The sequence below is a fragment of the Eutrigla gurnardus genome, assembly GCF_963514095.1.
Source record: "Eutrigla gurnardus genome assembly, chromosome: 7".
Taxonomy (NCBI): Eukaryota; Metazoa; Chordata; class Actinopteri; order Perciformes; family Triglidae; genus Eutrigla; species Eutrigla gurnardus.
This window is the reverse complement of record NC_139921.1, coordinates 11,493,130-11,499,782: the sequence shown is the minus strand read 5'-3', so window position 1 is coordinate 11,499,782 and position 6,653 is coordinate 11,493,130. Positions and strand designations below refer to the sequence as shown.

Sequence of the window (6,653 nt, the reverse complement as noted above, 5' to 3'; positions counted from 1 at the left end):
CGTTCCTCTCATCTTGGGTCACACCGGCTGCCGAAGCGCTGCGAGGCGGTGCGTCCACGACAATCGTGCCCCCCAGTTCAGACCAGACGCGTATTTCTTTGCGACGGTCGACAAGCGCTTCTGCTCAGCTGTTGTTCATTCAGAGCTATTTTTTTCATCATGGGCAAGTAAATAACCTCATAAAATTAATACGCCATGTTTCTGTAACCAAGAAGTTTGTACACTTCTTTCATTTATCCGTTGCCTCTCTCTCTCTCTCTGAGAGACTTTTGGGTCTGTGTGTGTGTCAACCTGGTCTCACAGACATCCGTGAAATGGCCACGGCCCGTCCGTGAAATGGCCATGGACCGTTAACTCAAAATCCGTGACAATATAACGGAAACACCCGAAATTCTGTGAAATGACCACGCAAATCACGCCAACGCAAATCAATGCCACTGACCACCCGTGGTCCACACACGGATTGCCCCTTTCAGTGACAAGTACAGATCTCACTCGATGGACGTGCTTTCTGACTTGGAAACGCAACATTTGAAGCAATATTTAGTTAATTTTCAACACCAATATATCACCCTGACCCTCACAGTTGTTGAAGGCTCAGCTTGTTGTCCTGTCATCATTAAACGTCAGTTTAATTCTGTTCCCTTTGCGAGATTGTGTGACAGAGACGCGGACAGCGACATTCCGTTACAGAGACACGGACGGCGAGGTTCCGGTTCCGTGACATAAAAAACGGACAGCAAGATTCTGTGACAGATACACGGACAGCGAGATAACGTGATAGAGACACGTACGGCGAGGTTCCGGTTCCGTGATATAAACACGGACCGCAGTTTGATCGCGTTTTACAGCTCGGTAGGATCGCCCGAACTCAATTCTGTGAAATAAGCACAGAATAGCCTATTCTGTCATATGAACACGGATCTGGACGTCCTCCTCCAACACTGACCAAGCGTCGGTTTTTGACGTGCTTTGTGTGAGACTGTGTTGCATTCCAATGTAATCCCATCCGCGGGGATATTTGAAGCTCAGAGCTAGTGTCCGAGCCATTCATTCATTCAGTATTAACCCGACCACGGCGCACACAGACGCACTGAGCATCCGTCCCATTGGCTAACGGAGGACCTGAATCCCGGAAGTATTCACCTTGCTGTCAGTTTTTACGTTAACGGTGATTTTACAGTGATATCTGCGACGTTTCTCAACACAAAAACACCAGTGTACCCTTGTTAATTACACAAAAGTGACGGGTTAATTGTATGGGCATTATTGTTTTTGTTTTCCCCTTCGATTTTGAGAAACAAGGAGTTTTTTCTCCGTTTTGGATAAATGAAGTCACTACACTACCCATGATCCTTAGCGGCCGTTGCTTGACAAATCAGTTTTAAACTATATTTTTTTCAAAATGAACTAGAATATGAATGTGAACTGATTAAAATTGATTAATAATTAAACAGCAACACCTAGTACTGTTGCACACCACAGTCCCACACCGGCTGAATCCTACAATATGAACTCCCAAAAAAAACATGTTGTTAAGATTTTCTTACTGACGCAATATGACAGCAGACAATTGGCTTTTATAATATTTCTTTCTATACCGCAGTGTAATATTTAGTATTTTTATTGATAAATATTTTATTCCAAAAACGTGCCATATAACGCGCTTGAATGACGTCATCGTGTGCGACGATGACAAGATGCGCACATGCCGTCTTCCATTTAAGCAGGTAAGAACATCGACTTTATGTTAGAGAAAATACTAAAATATAAGCCACTATAATGAATGAAAAATTATAAAATCAGCCGAAATGTTGTTGTTAGCACCTCTAGAAGTGCTGGGTAGTAATTTAATGAAAACGGCTGTGCATTTGAGGTTCACTTTTTTTCGGTGTAATTTTATTTTAAGGGAAACTGCATTAAATTGAAAAGACAGTTGCCATGAATATGAAACAGTTTTCAGAAATGTTGTCGCTCATGATGTAATTTTAATGTGGTTAGCGTGGTTAGTGATAAGGCCTTCTGCCGTGCGGTAACGTTACGTCACTATCGCAAGTCGGACGCCATTAGTCAAACTTTAGTTTTACACTATTTTACCTGAAAACATTAAACCATTATTTATATTTGTATCTTAAACTTAAGGTTTGATAGAATTTAGCCAAAAACTACCCGCCTCTATGCTTGAGGGTTCCAGTGGAAACTTAAGTTACATTAGCTCACAATTGTTGGTTAGTAGCCAAATAGTAATGTTGTAAGTAAATAAATAAAAACACTGGTGTGAAATTTAGGTTGTTCAGTTTTGAGTTCCTCAATTATGTTCTCTTCTCTCAACAGGTCCTGCAAATTTGTCCTCTAAAAAACAACCCTTTTTGTTTTTCTAAAAACAAAACAACCCAAAGGCACTTTCTTTATCCGTCTGTTCCTCTCTCTGTGTCACTGTGCTTTCCTTTGTGTTTGTCTTATCTGTCCAACTCTCTGTTGCCAGTCTTTTTGTCTCTCTGCCCTTCATCATGTTTGATTCAGAGCTTGAGGATCTGCTCATGAGTGTGGATAACCTGGTTGATCAGCAAGAGCTCAGTGATGACCTTCAAATGGTTGATGCCTTTCTGCAGAAAGAGCAGGCAGCTACCCAGGTGGCACCCGTGGCACCCATGCCGACGGTGAGGTGAAAGGAGAGAGACAGTGACGGTAACTTAATCCATGCAAGACCACGATCAAGCAGGAATCAGTCGAATGAGGGTCAGTATTGTTTTTGCATTCATGATATGTTAAAGATCCGATTTGGCATCACTGTCTGTCGGCTGGAGGGACATTGTCTTTAATTCATGTCAAAAGTTATGGCTCTGCACTTCGCACAAATATGGTAGCATAGTTACCTCTATATCAAGTCTTTACAATTTTCATTTGAAGTTTGTTATTATACAACACAAGATTTGTGAAAATAAATGTCTATTTGTTCTATACAAACATGCATATGCAAACAAACTAATTAATAAATGATCACGTTGCAAAAATACGGAAGTACGAAAGAGGACTTTAGGAGTCACCACTTTAAGTCTTGTGTTATGTTAACTGATGTTGTGTATCATTTGTTTGATTTAATGGTATAAACGATTGTTGCTGTATTTTATTCTGGTACAGCTGGTTGCAGTCAGAAGACTTGTCCCCCTGTCGATGCTCCCAACATTCACTCTGAGGTGGCCTCTGCTCCAGAGACTGTTGGTATGTACCTAATTTGGTTTCTATTAGCCCAAAGCATAATGTTCAGAAATTCTTACTTGTATCTGTATGGTGTATTTGATACAGTGTTAATATATAAACTCCATCTTTGTATTTTAATATGCGTTTTTAATAATTATTATATTATAGTAGTTACACCTTTCACTGCCACTCCATACAGTGAAACTTTAAAATAAAAAAACTATTTGTACTTTCAATGTTTTTGTACCATTTTAACAGGGGGTTTTCTGTGAGATCTCCAGCAATCCTTGAGCGATGCCACAGGAGATGAGGTGGAAGCACCAACGGCAAGAGCATCTCTTCTGGCTTCTACGAACTGGAGCACAAGAAAAAGTCTATTTTCAGAGAGCTGGAGGGCAGCAAGATCACGTCTGGTTAATACCACAGTGGCACAAGAAGATGTAGAAATGCACATCTGCCAACAGTGCAGGAGCAATTCCGCTGTTGTCCGTTGTCGTGACTGTAGACCGTGCCCCTTCTTCTGTGCTGAATGTGATGTTGGAATGCACACCAGACACCCCCTCCACAACTGAGATGCCAGTGCTGCAGGATACTTCCAGCCGTTGCCTCCAACAACATTTGTACTGGATAAGGCCCTTTGCTCCTGTGGTAAGTTCTGGTTTGCGAGTGTACAAAATATAGTTTCTTGCTTGACCTTTTGAGTACACCATGTTGGAAATTTTAGCTTCTTCAAGATCTCTTTAATACTTGTCAGCAGTGTGGTTCATTTCCATTAAGTCTTTTTTTAATTTTCTTATGTTAAGTTCAGTGTTTTTTTTTTTATTGGATTCAGAATTCACCAAACATTTGATCTTGGCACTAAGAGTTCTCTTAAGGAGCACTAAAAGTTCTTAGTTCAGAGTAATTTCTTCAAACCTATTCCCAAAGCCTCTGAGACCAACCTTTCCTAAGGAGTGGGAGGGACTCCTAAGATAAGACTAGAGGGCGGGGTTGACCTCGTTCCTATGGATGACATCATGTTCATCCCTTCTATGCCCACAGTGATTGTCTGAGAGGGAATGAGTCACTAAGAGAGAATTTATGATAGAAACACTTCACTGGGGAAGTGAATGAACTGCAGCACTATGTGGGGTCTGGATAGGGCATTTATCGTCTGGAGTAAGATCCTCCAGACCGACAGCTGAGAGACGCCAAGAATTGCACAGCTGCATTTTTCCTGTGGTCAAACAGCGGAGAGTTGTACCAACTTTAATCTGTGGTGATATTGGGTGGTTTTTATTCGTTGGTGATGCGATGGCATCCCTGACCAACTCTACCACGTTCATAATGCCATCTCCGTTAAGGCCATACCTTTTTAAAAGCTCACTATGATTTAATCTCTTCAAAATGTTGACTGCAGCAGCCATGTTAGGTCCTTCCTGATTTACTCTTAGTGACTTTCCTCTCCTCTAGTCCTCTATAGGACTCCTAAGTTTTTATAGATTTAGGAGCTACTTTTAGCACTAAAATGCTTTGTGAATTACACTTATCTTAAAAAGTTAGGAGTCCTAAACTTAGGAGTGAAACGCCCCTCATTTTTAAGAGTTACTGCTAAATCAGCAAGTTAGGACTACTACTATTCTACTCTTAGCCTTGAGATATTTTGTTAATACGGCCCCTGAAATCTGTCGGTAAAAATGATTCTTAATTCCCTTTTTTTTTTTTTGTGCGGTATGTACCTGTCCTGTTTGAACAGTTTATTTTTAATAATACCTAATACCTAGCCACATATGTTTGTGATAGCTTTGTATATGAAATCGTAATAAGACTGTACAATAATGTCTATAATTAAGTGTGGGAAATTTTTCACATTGTTTGTCGTTTTTCAAGGACGACATGATCTCAGCTTGCCTGAGTTGGCTTGTGAAGCATGCTAAGTCACATGGACTGCTAGAATTGAGGACCTTCTTCATAGTGACTACTGGCCGGCTACCCTTCACTTCACTATTTATGCTACGGATGTTTTCTTCTCATTTAATGAAATGAAAATGGCTGCTCCTGGACTGTCCTGTCAGGCATTTTTAAGAATGCTAGATCAGCGAACTGTCCGCTTTGGTCGTGTGAGTATTGAAGTTATTTGTCCTTTTTAAACTATTTGTATTGTGTGTTGAATACCTGTGTCCTTTTTAATTTGTGTAATGTGTCCTTTTTTTGTGATAGACTGGGAAGATCTCAGCTGACAGCTTTCTAAAAAGTTTCTTCGTGTGGGAGGGTGTGCGTTATGAGGTGGACAGCATCTGCAAGGAGGAGCACTTCACCTGTCCTGCGTGCAGCCCGGATATGCTTGCAGTTTCTGTGGATGGAAACCGCTAGCATTACCGTTTCAAGAATGCAGCTAGGTACTCTGAAATATTTATAATGTCAGTGTTTGAGCTAAAACATAAGACATAAGTCTCTTAATGTGCATCAATTAACCTTAAAATATGAGATATCAAACTGTCCCCTTGTTTTATTTAGATCTGAGGAACAGGCCATTTTTGAAGGTGTCTTCATAGCAAAGGATGAAGATGTCACGAGATTTGTCAACTATATTCACAGCACAACCAAACATGTAATATTTCAGACTATAATTATATATACAGTAATACATACATTTCCTTTTGTTTAGTTAGGTTATTCTTTGGACCATTTTCATTAATCAAATTATTTTTACATTGTAGGTCTCCGGAAGAGGTGTTTGTGGAGGGGAATGGTCAGCCGCCAGAGAGACCTCCCAAAGATCGGCCAGCAAGCTGGATGAGGAGGGACTAGAGCTTGCAGTCTGTCGGCATGGAGTGCTCTTCTGTGCCCTCAATATGTACAGGGGAGAGATTTTTGCGTATCCCCTGTACTTACAACAAAAGCTGGCCAGTAGTACCTTTTTTTTTGCATGGATGTGACATGCAAATACTGGCCCTACCTCCAAAAAGTAGCAAAAAGCTGCCCAGAGCTCCAGCATCTTTTAAACATGAAGCCCTTCCTCTCGGTGTTTCATGCCAAAGCCCATGACTTCAAGTGTGAAGTAAGCAATTGTTACCATGTGACATCATCTTATGTGGAAACCTACACAAATCCAGGTCAACATTGACAAGTTATAACATGTTTGTTTTTGAATGCGTTTTAACCAGGGGAAATGGAGTGGTGCATATCAGGAGGGGGCTGGACTGACAATAGGGGAGGAGGTGGAACAGGTCAATGCCTTCCTCTCTCGGATAGCAGTGACCACCAAGCATATGTCAAAAGCAGGTGAGATGGCTAGATAATAGGGGTGTGACGAGATGATACACGGTATTGAGTTCACGAGGACGGGACAATATTTTAACACTCTTTACAGGAGTGGTTGATTTTAGCTGAATATTTACGACATCATATTTTCTGTTGCAGGACGTACAGACATGCTGACACTCATGGCCATGCGCTGGAATCGGCAAAAG

The 6,653-nt window shown here is 41.1% G+C and overlaps 1 long non-coding RNA gene across 1 annotated transcript; it reads left to right on the top strand.

Annotated features, from left to right (window-relative positions):
• The first annotated feature begins 5,454 nt into the window (after positions 1-5,454).
• Positions 5,455-6,037, top strand: LOC311016316. Its single transcript, XR_014597471.1, has 3 exons — positions 5,455-5,579; positions 5,698-5,791; positions 5,901-6,037. It is a non-coding gene; the product is annotated as an uncharacterized lncRNA (long non-coding RNA).
• Positions 6,038-6,653: the final 616 nt, after the last annotated feature.